Here is a 16060-nt window from a genome sequence, read left to right as displayed (position 1 = left end):
ATTTTATACTTTCGCTGATATAACTGAATAACTCATAAACATCACACAGAACACATGGTTTGCCATCCACCACCGTACCCCTCTCCCCCTCCCCAACACACACTTTTTTCCATTGGATCTATCGTCATCCTAATTCAGACGCTTTTATTGGATCATTTACAACTTTTATTAATGATATTTATCACTAATGATGTTGCTGAATACGAATAGTCTTTTGAGATTAGTAGGCCTCATTCTCATATAATTGAAGTGCTCCCCCGAATAGCAAGATAATGGCATGCTTATGCTTAGTTTTGACATGTAAGAATACAAAATGATTTCGTGAGTTCTTAATGGGGAGTTATAAGCTCCATTGCAAAGTGAAAGCAGAGCGAGGTGTGTGGATGTGAAGGGCGTGTGTTGTGTTTATGGGGGAGGGGTGGGTGATAACAGCTGCCTGGTATCATTCAACATTTCACTGTTACGGCTTGAAATTTGAAGGCAGCGGGACATAGGATGCTCTCAGGAACAACTTTTACCACCTGATGAACAATCTCAAATGCTCTACTTTGCACCAACATGACAGTATAGATTAGGCCCATGAAAGTAAATTCCGAGTTTATCGTCACTTTTTTTTCCAGGTTGGTGAGGTGACTTTTTCATTTTTCATTATTTCATCAGATCTCATTATTGACCTAAAATGCGTGTTGATTTAAAGCCAAACTCATACATTTGATTTATAAACATGTTTTTTATATGGGTTAGGACTAGAAAAGTTAGAAAAGAGCCTGGTTTTGCATCCAAGTTATGAATATATGTTTTACAAACGAAAATATATGTTTCCAATAATGCTAAAACTGGTGAAAACACTGATACTTTGGAAATAATGAATTATTTATTAGGCATTTTTGAAAATTTGACGCGGGTATTAATTTTTGGTTTCCAAAAAGTGCCGCGGGCGGGGGACGATAAACTCGGAATCGACTTTCACGCGCCTTATAGGAAATATATTCCATCAGTTAATGGTTTTATAGTTTATTATTTCGGTTTACCAAAAATGAAGAAATAATATAAGGGGCCGTCCATAATGTTCGCCATTTTCACTTACGCACAAAGCGTGCATAACTTTTTACCCACCTCCCCCCCTCGAGTTATGCACAAATAAAATGGCGAACATTTTTCCATGAGTAGGGGCCTACTACTGATCCAAATACTCTATGGATACCTTAGTGCAGGCGTATACGATGCAACTTTGGTGCGGGAGTACTATTGGTATATTATAGAATTTGTTACACAATTTCATTAAAATATTAAGCTATGAATGAGAAAATATCATTTTTTTACACTTTCATATTTTTTTTATTGCTGAAACAAATCGCCATTTTTCTTATGCACACATGCCCAAATTTTTTACCCCTCCCCCCTCTTATGCACGCTTTGTGCATAACTTAAAATGGCGAAAATTATGGACGGCCCCTTAAGTAATAACTGTAAAAAATGGTTTATGTCCAGTTGCAGCCAAAATAATGGGATAAATTAAAAAATAAAACGCACTATACAATATCTTGGAGCTGTACATAGCGATATTCCTAAACCAACAAACCTACGGTATAACTCACGATAATAAACTCTCTTTTTTCCCATTCATTTATCTAATGTAAATAACAAAGAGACGCTTATTATAGGGCCTACGCCAGACTGAGCACAGCTGTTGCAAAATTGATCAAGGTCCAGGTGGTGGTCGCTGTGCATTCTCTAAATTCAGTAAATTTCCATAGTCAACCGTGTAATTGAATAGGATTATTTTGAAATTTTAAAACGCTTGAAATATCACAAACAAATAGGCCTATGTTAATAAATAATATAAATACATGCTAAAACTGTTGGGGTTCGATAATGAACCCCACAAAACTAACCGAGTATATGGAAAATACCATACGGCCGGGCGGTTTCACAAGTTGCCGGCTCTATCATGCCACTCGCCGCCTGTCAAGATCCCAAAACTTCTGAACACATTACCACAGACATTACAGTAGGATCAAGGACGTTGGTTCGAATCAATTGTTTAAAATCAATCAATATATGGGCAAGAATCAGAATTCCAATACGCTCAGTGCATTCTGTCAGAATCGGAAAGGACAACATATTGACACGTTGTAACTAGATGTTAACGTATGACTGGTGGAGTGCGCAATTTTGCAATATTTTCGCCATTTTACAAAATACAAATATGCTCATAAGTTTGCCAATAGCAAAGATCAAGGATCTAGAATAAGTCATAGTTGAACCGGAATATATTTGCCAACTATGTTCTACGTTGGAGGTAAGTTCATAATGTTCTTCATAGCAAGAACAGTAAAAGCACTGGCAAAAATGCAACTTTTTACTAAAACGCCATATTCCGCGATAGTCCATATTTACATGACTTTGGCGAACACTTTTGGTTCTCGTTTAAATTCTACCGATAGCACAGTCGATCTAATGTTATCTGCGGTTAGAGGACAGTTTAGAGAACTCTTTTGGCTGGTTGTTTGGTTAAAAACAACATAATTTTTAAAATATCGGGATTCAAGCAGGCGACCCGCATGCTGTGCAAAAGACGTTACAAATTGTCAATGAAAGAGCTTATAAATTAAAATCACGGACATTAAGCTCCACAATAGCCATCTACATTCCAAGCGGAAACGCTTTTCAGAAACATACCCATCTTTTTTCAGCAATCGCTGAAACCTAAATATGCAATTCCAGGCGATTCGTAAAAAATAGCGTCAGCATATTTGACTATGAACTTGGGACACCGAAACAAATGCTTGCATTGGTGCCAGACCTATTATAATGATACGATAATTAGGCCCCCAATATTGGCTTTCATTTTAACCATTATTTATTGAACTGAGATTTTTACTTTTTGAGAAATTAATGAATTTATCGAAAAACTTTTCGGAGATCGTCACCTTACCAGCTTCACCCCTTAAACCCCAAAATTCATTACATACATACATATAAGAGCTTTTAAAGCGCTATTACAAAAAGATCAAAGCGCTAAGTGATACACTGCAAAAACAAGAGAATGAACAAAAGCAAAGAGTCAAAAAGCATAATAATGAGCCTTAAGAGATTTTTTAAATGTTGACACCAAGGCTGCCTCCCTGATGTTACGCAGGAGGCAGTTCCACAACGCTGGACCAGCAGAACGAAAAGACTTGTCACCACTGCGATTTTTACCGATGTGAGTGTTCAGAAGACTGGTATCCATAGAGGATCTTGTGACGGGTCCAGATGAGCGAGTTCCACATTAAGTTGCAATGGCGGAAGTTTACTAAGACCTTGAGAAGTACCGGCTATGAAGAATTCAGTTTTATTGTTGTTAAGCTTCAATTTGTTCACGCACATCCAGTCTTTGAGTTCTGAGATACAGGATTCAAGTTTGTGAAGAGCCATCTTGTAAGCGTTAAGATCCCTAGGATTAAACGATATGTATATAGTTGCGTATCATCCGCGAATTCATGGTAACTGAGTCTGTGTTAATGTATAATCTCACCGATGGGCAGTGTATAGATGATGAACATGAGTGGACCGATAACCGAGCCTTGAGGGATACCGTAGTCAAGTGAACGCTTTTCTGAGAAGAAACCGTCGATGTGAACTTGCGTGGTCCTACAAGTGAGGTATGAACGTATCAATTGTAATGCAGTACCTGAAATCCCTAATCTATGTTCTAGGCGGGACATTAGCACATCATGGTCAATGGTGTCAAATGCTGCAGACAGATCAAGAAGGACTAATAAAACTACCTCCCCTCTGTCTAGGCATCTAACATTTCACCCTTGACCCTGATGAGCGCAGTCTCCGTGCTCATGTTAGAAGTGTACGCAGATTGAAATCTTTCACCTAGATTATTTACATGAATATACTCAGTAATCTGTCTACAAACAATTTTCTCAATTAGTTTAGAAACAAATGATATGTTTGACACATGTCTGTAATTGGCCAAATTATTCTGGTCAAGAGATGGTTGTTTTTTAACACAGGGGTGATGATAGCTTGGCCCAATGACTTTGGAAATGCACCTTCAGATAGAGACTTATTTATAATAACAGTGAGACAGTGAGCAAAAACCTCAGAATGCTCTTTGAGCAGCCAGGTGGGGATGATATCAAGCTTGCAGGTCTTTGTTGGACACTGCATAACAAGTTTAAGAACCTTATCTTCAGACACACATTCAAAGTCAGTGAGGGATGAAGAACACATATTGGATACCAAGTCATGGTGGTCAAGACTTTCTTGATCCAATCCATCACGAATTTTGGCAACTTTGCTTTCATAAAATTCAGCAAATTGGTTACATAAAGTTTGGGTAGAGTCACAAGATGGCAATGGTTTTGAGCTTCATAGTTTTTACGTAAAAATTTTTCATAGTTTTTACGTAAAAATTACGGAAAGTTGACAACACCATTTTGAGAAGGTAGGCCTAAACAAGCCTGCTAATTGTTTCTGACTCCGTAAGCCGGTGTGGCACTTGTATTATTATATACAGGATGCATAACCAGAAATAGTGCATGTGTAGATCAGGTCTAAAGTTTGTTGGGCAGCAAGCAGAATCTTGGACAACTATAGAGGCCCTGCATGCTTTTATCGATTGGCTCCAAACAAAGGATTTGAACCGGTGTCCTTCACCATAATCATGGCGCAGTGCAGTCCATTCATCAAATGTTATCATCAACCTATTTGATCGCAGTGCACTTGTTATGTTTGTGAGACGAACTGTCGCGGTAGATTGCAATCATGCTTTTGTTGAATACATTTGAGACGTCCGCCATATTTACGGTATGATACTCAAGGCCAAAATCACCTTTTACCCAAATTCACACGAATGCGCAACAATAACACACTGTTTAAGTTAACAACATCTGGTCTTTAATTAGAAGTAAAATGTGATTGATACATGAACAATTAATGCACACACAATATAATCACACTTTTAACTAATCATTACTTAACCGGCAGTCTTCTTCTTGTTGATTATATAGTTCTGTTGTAATGTTCTGAACGGCTGATGTATATCCTTGTTCACTTGTCCTGCGACAATCACTGTTCAGGGAAGTCCACTGTACACTTGCATTTATATATCCTTTGTGTATTAAATCCTCGCACAGAAATGGTGCTGCTTTCTACAAACACTCAAATCCTCGCACAGATGACAAAAATGATGAATTTTTCACCAATCACTCTCTTCCTCCAGGATACAGACTTCTTTCTGTAATGATCTACTTTATTGACAGATGTGTTGTTTTATAAACCAGATTCCAGCAAGACGACATCAGAAATTTTAATCCTTTATTTATTTATTTATTAAAACTTCTTTTGCCTGGGTAACAAAACTCAGTGTAAACACTGTTTTTCAGTTTGGCCCAGGGGTCAAACGTAACACATCAAAAAATAAACAATACATTTTAAAATACATTACATAAGCATATATCAGATTGCACAATTTAACCAAATTAGGAATACAATCAAAAACTAGACCAGCTAGGCATAAAATTTACATACAAACAACAATGATATATAAAAACAGTGATATTGCACTATAGACGAATCCAAATACACGCATTCCTACACCTGACTAGCAGCCTTTAGTTGGGTAGCCGTCGGCTACAATGCACACAAAATGTGAAATGATTCGGCCTTGGCGGAAATTTTAAACTGCATTGGGGAGGAGGAGCACATTCGTGTGCTCAAAATCTCCTTTGTTGCTGTTTTAATAGCACATTACGAAAGCCTACAAACTCTCTTCATATTCTATCAAACTAAATTGCTTTCACCTCTTATACTCACAAAAACCCACAATCTATCAATAGACCATTCTGTCACATTTACTTATTTTAGCAATGGGTTTCCCAAATAACATTAGGCAATGCACTGAACATTCCGGCATAGTGGGGATTTCCCACGATTATTAATAACTCTGATTGAGTTTGTTTACTAACCAAAGGGGTTTCCTCTCAAACATGTCATAACATACAAACTCTTGCATGATTACTTCCAAGGGTTTTCCCATTGTCTCATTTCTCCCATTACATAGCTTTAAATTGTATACAAAAATTAAATTAAATTACTCAGGGCACATCACACTGTCCAGTTACAACCACACGGAATAAAGCAATTCTACCGCGGTAACTGGATAGTTGTCCAAGATTCTGTTTTCTGCGAGTGTACTTCCAACTATCCAGATAATAAGGTCAGTGTTTCTAGATACAAACTTGTATTACGAGGTGATAATGGACAGTTCATCGAACTTTAAACAAATAAAATACAATGGACAATAAATTAGCACAAGCAAAGGCGTAGCTCAGTAAATTATATAGGTGGATATCATGCTCGTAAAAATAAAACAACCGTTAGAAAATGTAATTTGATGTACTTGCTGAAAATAGAGAATCAAAAATACCACAAAATCATGTGGGTGATCCGATTGACAGCTCGTGCCCACCATGGATGTGTGGTCCTGTAAGTTGGTGTTGTCCATTACTCGTCTGCTAACAAGTTGAGTCTTAATAAAGAAATGTTTACTAAAAGGTTTAAACCAATCAATGAATACAAAAGCCAAAATATAAAAGTGCAACTTTTGTTTATTCATCATGAAATTTTATAAAAATAATCACCGAGCTTTAAAAAAATTGTTTGGAATGTGTGAAACCTAAATCAGGAACAGCTTAACTTGAGTTATTTATAGCATAAACATTTCTTTTTAATTAATTTGCTTTCAGTCAATTTAAGTCAACTTTTTGGCCGAAAATCCAAAAATGGCTACAAAAAGCTACTCACTTGATGTATAACTGATCAGTCTGTGTTCACAACTTTTTTATAATTAATATACACGGAAGGCAAATCCTCCTAATGTAGAGATAGGCCATCTGTGGCGTAGATTTCTTTTTGTTTTGACATGGGGGGATGGGGTTGGAAAAGTATAATGAATCCAGCACTTTTGGGCGACATAATAAGTTTATGGTAAATATGCGTGCAAAGCTCGCGAAAAATTTTGCCATATTGAAGCTAAATTAGTGAATAAGGTGTAAAAGTGGAATAAATTCGCGCGAAGTGCGCAAAAAGTGCACTTTGGGGGCTAAAATGGCCAAATATGAGGATAATTTGGTCAGAAACCCACATACAGGCATTGGGTGGATGATTGTATGGACTACCCCCTGACAAAATATTGGGGGGGGGGGGATTTAAGGATGGTAACATTGGCAGGTTGCAACGTCCAATTTTGAATTGCTCAGAACTTTTTATCTAATTGAAATGATTTTGGTCGAATACCTATTTGATCGTGATATCAACAGTATTTTTCTTTCATATCTTCCTTACGATATAATTAGTTTCCAAGTAAAGTAATTAAAATGGAGTATCTCAATTAACTAAATACGCATTATAATTATCGGTGGTAGAAGCATACAGCCATTAAGTGCACCATCAGCACTCATGTATGACTAATGGCTGAGATCCATTCACAGCAGAAAGTAATCAAATATAGTGTGTCTCGACACTTTGCAGGCAAAATAATATGACAAGGGTTGGGTTTTGAAGTTAATATTTAACACTGAGTCCCTCAGTTATTAAAAACACAGTACTTGGTACTTGGTAGTGCTTCCTCCTAAATACTCCAAAAAGAGTTTTAACTGGAGGTCGGAGAGAGTGGTCTAATTGGTGTGAATTGCAGGGTCGGATTTGAGAGCTGTTTTGAAGGTCAATGGTGAAGGCTGGTCTACTGTGGTATGAAGGAGAATTGTTTATCAGCTAAGATAGTGGAGTTAGAGTTGTTTGAGTTCAGTATACGAAATTTAGTTAGCAAAAAGTACAGTGTCATCAGCAATGAAGTAAAACTATATAATGGTAGAGATACAATGGCTGCAGTAACTTTGCTATGACTTCTTTTACAATAATAAATTAGTTTTGTAGTGCGTCTCGAAAATATGCAGGTCTACCACCATTCCATTCAAAAATCACGGGAAAAATCAATCCAGTATAAACCGTCAATAACATTCGCATTAAGGTGGTACTACACCCCCTGATAAATTTTGTGACTAATTTTAAAAAAAAAAAAAAAATAACTACACACTGGTAATGAAGGTTATGTATATTATAGTGGCAAGGAATCCAATTACTTCACTTTAGTGATCAAGTGGTTCATTATATATGTTAATGTGTAAACAGCGATATTAAAGCAAAATATACCTGTATTTAAGACACACTATATTTTAGATAATTGCTTCCGGGAGTAATTTGTGTAATGGAACTATTATTTATTACAATCAAGACTACGCCTCATTTTAGTTGACGCCGCGGTAGATTGAAGCAACGTATTTTATTGTGAGAGAATATTTGGTGTAGCGGAGGTTGAAATTATCAGGCTTGACTACTATACAGGTAAATATATGAAATCTGTTATCAGCTTTTTATTACAATCGGGACTACGCCGCATTTTAGTTGACGCCGCGGTAGATTGAAGTAACGTATTTTATTGTGAGAGAATATTTAGTGTAGCTGAGGTTGAAATTATCAGGCTTGACTACTATACAGGTAAATATATGAAATCTGTTATCAGCTTTTTATTAATCAAAAGAATGCATCAATTACACAATACAATTTTTTTTACTGTTTTTACTGTTTTATCATGATACAGGAATAATCATTCTCTTTTTCCACTTAAAACAGATTAAAAGATAAATAAATATTTCACATTCTGCTGTAAAATTAAAAACATGTGCATGTCAATGATTTTATCATGGTAAATACTGTTCTCTTAGTCACTTAAGGGATGAGCCTATAGGAATAACGACCAAACAAAGAAATTCTTGTTTATGCCGTAATATTGTAGTCTTTCAACCCTTTCACAACTTCAGCTGTGTAACTTACAAAAATTCCCGCTAAAAAGTGGTTCTTTTAATTTTAGAAAATACATTAATAATCGCATTGGACTTTTCGTACTGATCGTACTATATGTGACCACCAGCCTATAATGTTCTAATCACACTATAGACTGGGTTTACATGTGACGTCATTCAGCATCGAAGTGGTTACGTAATCCTCTTGGTTACCAGATCACGCTATTTTGGTATGCCTTCGAGTGCCATATACTTTGTGTGGTGATTGTTTTGATCGTGGTTCATTACTCAAGAGCGTGATCCCGTTGACATAGTAACATTACGTAACTTTGATACTGAATTGCCAGGCAATTGGTCTCTATTGTTCCTTGTCCGGAAATATGCCCACGCAGTCAGGGACCGTGCTTTTAAAACGCCCGCCAGATCACAATAAGGCCATTGAACTGCGTAGTAGCCATACGTACTCATTGAAGTATAACGGTAGCACGTTCCCTTACCGACTCATTATTAATGTGTGGAAAGGGGTCAGGGACGGCATTCTGATCATTCTAATCCTTTCTTTTGAGGTCAATAGATAAAAGAAAGGCCTTGAACACAGGTGCCGAGTTGTAGATAATATTTAATCATCAAAGCTGATGGCATAAGAAATTTCGAGGAGGCATCGCTTATTATTTCTTGTAAACATAATCTAATGTGGTACTCACTACATGTAGAAGGCCGGGTGGGTCTGCAAATTAGTGCATGAAGCTAGTAAAGATATAGCTTCATGTTCAGTTTAATCAATTAAAATACTATGGCTGGATATCAAAAAAATCGCGAGGCATTATTTCTTGTTATGGACGACAAGTATTAATTTTTATATTATTATGACAAAATCCAGTCCCTTCTCAATTGAATAGGCTCCGAGATAGACTTTCCTTTCCAAAATAAATTATATGGCCTAGAGGACATGATATAGGCCTAATCTAAACCCATATTCGGTATTCAGAAACATTCACAGTCCGAGCGGTGCTTGCACTCGCATCGCATTAAACTAGACAAAGTTCGCTAAACTGAGGCCTGCTTCAATTGCCAACCTTTATCGAGGGGCGAGTTTGAGGTTTCATAGTCATCTATTACCTATACCATTTTTCACCCCGATGTGGCAGTGATGTCAACGCGTTGTGAACAGCTGTTTCGCTCGCGCATCTATGCGGTGTCTTTAAGCGCGTGCGTATGTACACCAGCGCCATCGAACTCCAGCGAGTGATGCTGCGCCTAATAAAATTCGTATAGACCTTTTTCCCTCTTTCCCACCATGCACTATTCCAGGGGGTATGAGTGTCGCAAAATACATCATCTCCCCGGGGGGAGTTATGTTCATTGCATTCTGGAAAACGGACATTTCGGCTGGTGCCTTCATCACAAAAAAGGAATCCCCGATCATCACGATAATGGCGCGCGATCACGAACACCCGGCAAGCGGCAGAGCGTTTCAACCAATGACAAGCATTACAAACTATCTCTATTGCAATGAGGACATTTGATAATTAGGTATGATGTCATGGCTCAATAGAGCATTCAGCCAATAAGAATAAACCCTGTGTATGTATCACGCAGACACTCACTGATCGATTCACTTGACTGGTCAAGTGGCTATTGTAAAGCATTGTATTGTTAACTGATTTTGGTTCGATGTTTCGATCAACTTGCAGATCGGTCAAAATTTATGAATATTGATGGGTATGGAAATTTTGTTAATGATACCAAAATTAAGCTCGAAAATAGGAGATGGTCGACTGAAATAGTAGAACCAGGTTTTTTTATGAATGAACATCGTATAGCTGAATAACAAAAGAATCCACACATCCAGGGTTTGTGCAACCTCGGAATAGGATCGATGAAAAGTCTATGGTCATTAGTGTGTGACCTTGTAGTAAACTGAGCATTCGATCAAGTAAAGTGTGGTATATATAAACAGAAAAATGGCTAGGTACGGTGGTAAAAAGTTCAGTTTTTCTATAAAATGTTGTATGGTTGTTGAGAAAAGGCATTACAGATTTTGGAAATCCAGGTTTTTTTGCACAACTTTGCTTGTGGAGCTCTCTACGAGTTGACAAAAACATGCTATGTACAATTTCCCTATACTAAAAATACCATGCATGAGTGGTCTATTATAAAGTTGACTGCGTCTATGGAGTTTGTCCTCTGATAGTTTATAATGAGCCTTGATTGTGTCCGTTTGTCTGCAATGCGCGTGCGCCACGCCGCTCATTGCAACCGGCAGGGTAGTATGAAACCAGCTTTATACTGACGTGACCCCGGATGTGACGTCACTGTCACATCAGGGTGAAATGGTATTGAACAACGCAAACCAGCCAAATTTGTCATAAGTTTGAATAGCCATTAGAACAACCGTGAATATAGTGTCAGAAAGTCTTACACATCTTAGTATAACCAAGGATGATCTCCTGGATGGGGCAGCTTTAATTAGCATGAGGCCGCATTAATATGTAAATAGCGTATTGTTATTTAAATTTGTGCCCAGACGTATTGAGGGCGACAGTCATGTTATCCAGACGGAGAATGGCTGCATATGCCGGGCATGTCAATTTGCTGAGTGAAGGCTGATAATCACCTTTCTGTATAGGTAATAAGCTAGTATATTTCGTGTACCAGTTGGTTATAACAAAAAATTAGTATCATATTAAATATATTAAATGTATAAACTTTGAAAATTTACATGAATTTGAAGAGCATAGCTTCGAAATGTAGCTAAGTCAGGTGATGTGAAATTCTGCTGCGTGACCCCCTCTGCGTGGTAGAATTATATTCATAAAACATTGAATTTAACAGATATTTTTGGTAGCCAACCACGATTTATCAGCATTTAAAATATATGTTAATTAACAAAGATAAATAATAAAGAGTACAAATGGCAATTAACTAGTAAACAAGCCTGAAATCTTAAAATGTTGCCACGTGATTTCCCGAACACATGATATGTCAACTTCTTCCCTAAACTACCTTTTCTCAAGGCCCCACACCCAACATACACAAAAAGAAAGACATCACACACAGTATTTATGCGGTCTAGGCCAGTATTATTGCGGCATCCAGAGCGACTGGTGGAATGAAAGTTCCACAATCTCAAATGAACTCATACAAATATAATTTAACGGAACCTACACTAATACAGTGGGGCAGCCTACCCTGAAAATTGAACACGTTACTCGCCTGCTACGTAAACTCACCCCAGGCCAAAAATTGAGGATGAGACCGTAGATCTGCTCTATGCAATATAACTTCATGGCAGATACCATTATTCCAATTTCCAGCCACCCTGCATTATCCGTTCTTTCACTAACCCTCCCTGGAAGAGCAACCACCAATATTTATGAATAATTGTCTTCTTAAAATTTGCTCAACAGCACATTAGTATCCAATTTTTATTTTGACTATCAAACTACGAGCTCATACTATCAGGGATTATAACCCAAGAGCTTTAGAGACTGAAAACAAGCTTTCATTGCTTTCCTTGACATAACCATCCTTCGCAAAATCAGTTTTCCACCTACCGTGCTTCTTCAGCAACCTGTCTTGGATGCCCGCATTTGCCGCGGCTGATGCGCCCCCTGATCTTAAGCTATGCACTCCAAATTTGGACACATCTGGAAACAACATTTATTTTCATTTTAGACTTTTTTATAGTCTATATTTTCTTCATTTCAGCTTAATTTAGCAGTTGTCATGGTTGTGTGCAAATTCCTGTTACTATTAGTTGTAATAAAACCTGATTTTAAACATTTGTATATTACTTTTCTCTGAGGGCTTGCAGCAAAATTGATATTTTATCTTCCTTGGTATGGGTTTGTGGCTAGTAGTCAGGTAATGATGATGATATGATGATGATGATGATGACGACGACGACGACGACGACGACGATGATGATGATGATAATGATGACGACGACGATGATGATGATGATGATGATGATGATGATGATGATGATGATGATGATGATGAACAAATCAAATCAAATCAAAGATGATAATGATGACGATGACGATGATGATGATGATGATGATGATGATGATGATGATGATGATGATGATGATTAATACACCAACGAAAAGAGGAACAAACATGCCTAGCATGTAATTCTATTTTAACATGGAAAAATTTGACCTCTTATCTACTCGCAAACTGAGATTATGCATATCTCGTCGGCAGAGTGCTACACTATCGTAAGTGACATTTTTGGCCAAAATGAGATTTTGACGAATAATGGAAGGCCATATAAAAACACACATTTTAAACCAGGTTTTAAGTTTCAAAATTGCTTAATTATTTTTTAATTAATAAAATAAAATATCGTAAGTGCAAAGCAATTTTAATTAATGCATGTAAGACTATCGTATGTGCCACTTACGATAGTCTTGCACGCTAATTTTGTTTTCATTTGCTGCAAGACCATCGTATGTGCCACATACGCTACTTTATTGGGCCTAAACAACAAAATCACGGAATGCTACAACATCGTAAGTGCAAAACAGTCTCTAACACATCACAGGCTGTGACCCTGAATGACTGTATGTTTTGTCATCATGCTGGCTAAGTTCATAGCTCCCATAACTGGTAATAGAGACGTTAAATCCGGTGTTTTTAGTTTAAGATTCAGTAATAAATCTTGGGAGATAATATTACGGTAAAAGGTGTCTTGATATTGTAAATATTATGTGCCAAAATAAATTAACACTTGTTAAGAAACATAAAATGACAAAATATTGGACATTTGAGCCGATATTACGCATATCCTAATTTAGCAATGAATGCTACACTATCGTATGTGGCACATACGATAGTGTTGCACTCTACACCTATTTCTATTTGAGTGCAACACTATCGTATGTGGCACATACGATAGTGTTGCACTCTACACTCGTTTCTATTTGAGTGCAACACTATCGTATGTGGCACATACGATAGTGTTGCACTCTACACTCATTTCTATTTGAGTGCAACACTATCGTATGTGGCACTTACGACATTTAAATCAGTAAATAATTCATCGATTTATTAACTTTAACACCATTTATATAGTTTATATTATTAAAATCGAATTGCTTTACATTTCCATGTCATTTTATGGCTACTTGGAAACAAACGGCTACGCTAAACACAAAAATGCTCCTCCTATAAAACTGATCGAACTGCACTTACGATAGTGTAGCACTCTGGCGACGATCTTATCTCTTCAATAAACATTGTAAAAGTCAATTTGGCCTTGGCACGGGCCCTTGCTGTAAATATGTCACATGTTATTCGGATTATAAAGACACAGTTTGTTGACCCTATAATGTTTTTGCACTCATAAATTGACCTCTGAGTGTATTGGGTATAAATGCATGTCCTTCTATAACAACAGGTTAACTTTCTTGTTGAATGGAGGCCTCGAGGTCTGCAAGCCCTCAGAGAAAAGTAATATACAAATGTTTAAAATCATGTTTTATTACAGCGTATCTAATAGCAATAGGAATTTGCACACAACCATGACAACTGCTAAATTAAGCTGAAATGAAGAAAATATAGACTATAAAAAAGTCTAAAATGAAAATAAATGTTGTTTACCCCGTTTGGAACGGAGAATGGAAATGGTCAGATTTTCCGATTCAGGGATGTTAATCATTCACAAATCCCCTTAGAATTAAGTAAAGTAAAGGTTCATGCCTGTATTCTGAAGTGTCCCTCTGTCTTTCAAAACGACTCTCACTCCTCCGTCAATAATGTAGTTTAACGTGTTGTGGGAGTCCTCCAATCCTGCCGAACAACCATCATGCAGTTATTGTTGCCTACATGTATGCACACAACACAGGGGCACTCACAATAGGCAATTGACCACTACTGGTAGCGCTGTGTTGTTTATATAGAAGATGAACTAGTTAGCAAAAAGTATAAATGCTATGATTTTAGTACTTGCTCTATTCAATTTGAATTTTTTAATAACGGGGGACCATACATTTGTATGAGAAAGAAAGCCTACCATCTATCCAAACTCCCGTGTTATTCCAATGCATATTTTGCGACCCTGGCTTGGTCGCATTTGGAAGAGGGGTGTCACGAAACCGTAATAAGTACACGTGTAGTACTTTCTGTCAATCGAGTATGGTTTATTCTCTACATGTCAATCTTTAAATCATTAGCATATTCCTATAATAACGGGGGACCGCCTTGATGAGTAAATGACAGCAAACCAGTGAAAAATACCCCAAAACTCGGTCAGTGGATCTCCGCCCGTACATGTCAATAGCGTCATTATCGATTGGATTAGTCGACCGTAGCGGACAATTCGATCGCTCATTGGATTAATATTATCACGTGGTAATAAATTTGCATTGGACAATCGATTACTATAATGGTTTAGTACTGCATATCTGGGAGGTTTAATCTTCACTAAGGGGTTTATGGCTGGAAAGGTCACGGTGAATTTGCCGTGGACATACCTGCACTATGCGAGTCTTTTTACCTTTCCACCATAGGCCGGTACCGATTTATAAACTTGGGCGTAGAGAGACAAAAGAGATTAAGAGCCTTGTCTAAGGGCAATTCGCTGTCGTAGTGCACGTTAGTAACCATTGGTTACTGCTCCAAGCCTGTGTTCATACAACTGTTCCGAATTTTGATATGCCATAGACTCTGTGTTGTGATCATCTCGATCAGTGGTTCGTAACAAAGAAAGCGTGATCCAATTGACCTAGCAACGGTCATATTCTAACGTGCACTACGACAGCGAATAGCATCAAGCTCTTGGTACGGGCTTGATGCTGATTCGAAACCGGTGGTGAAGCATATTTTATTCTTTTTACTCTTTAGATCTTCGATGGTGCTGTCCCATTTCCAATGTATGACCCCTCCGCCTCCTCTTAAAAACATAGTAAAACGTTTAGTTTGATCTATTATGTACTATTGTAAAATATGTACGTTTGTTTTTAATGAAAAATATTCCTACTGATTATAACATTTGTTTTGTCACTATCTTGAAATTTCATCTTTTTTACAGGTTCAATGTTTATTGCCCAAGGTATTTATATCGGGTGGCTAATTTGATCAAGTTTAACTAGTTTACATCCCATTTATTTAATTGTCGTTCATTGTTAACTGGAGCATATAACAACATCACGAACAAAGGCAGGTCGTGTGCTGTTGAAAAAAAAGTATGC

The 16060-nt window shown here is 37.3% G+C and overlaps 1 protein-coding gene across 1 annotated transcript in view; it reads left to right on the top strand.

Moving 5' to 3' along the window:
- The first annotated feature begins 8422 nt into the window (after positions 1-8422).
- Positions 8423-16060, top strand: part of LOC140135668 (G-protein coupled receptor 54-like) — a 41100-nt gene continuing 33462 nt past the window's right edge. Inside the window, exon 1 of the mRNA XM_072157252.1 lies at positions 8423-8556. The gene's annotated coding sequence lies outside the window, so the exon portion shown is untranslated. The remainder of the gene's footprint in view (positions 8557-16060) is intronic.

The sequence above is a fragment of the Amphiura filiformis genome, chromosome 16, assembly GCF_039555335.1.
Source record: "Amphiura filiformis chromosome 16, Afil_fr2py, whole genome shotgun sequence".
Lineage (NCBI taxonomy): Eukaryota > Metazoa > Echinodermata > Ophiuroidea > Amphilepidida > Amphiuridae > Amphiura > Amphiura filiformis.
Note: the sequence above shows the minus strand (reverse complement) of the source record. Positions and strands in the feature narration are given on the sequence as shown.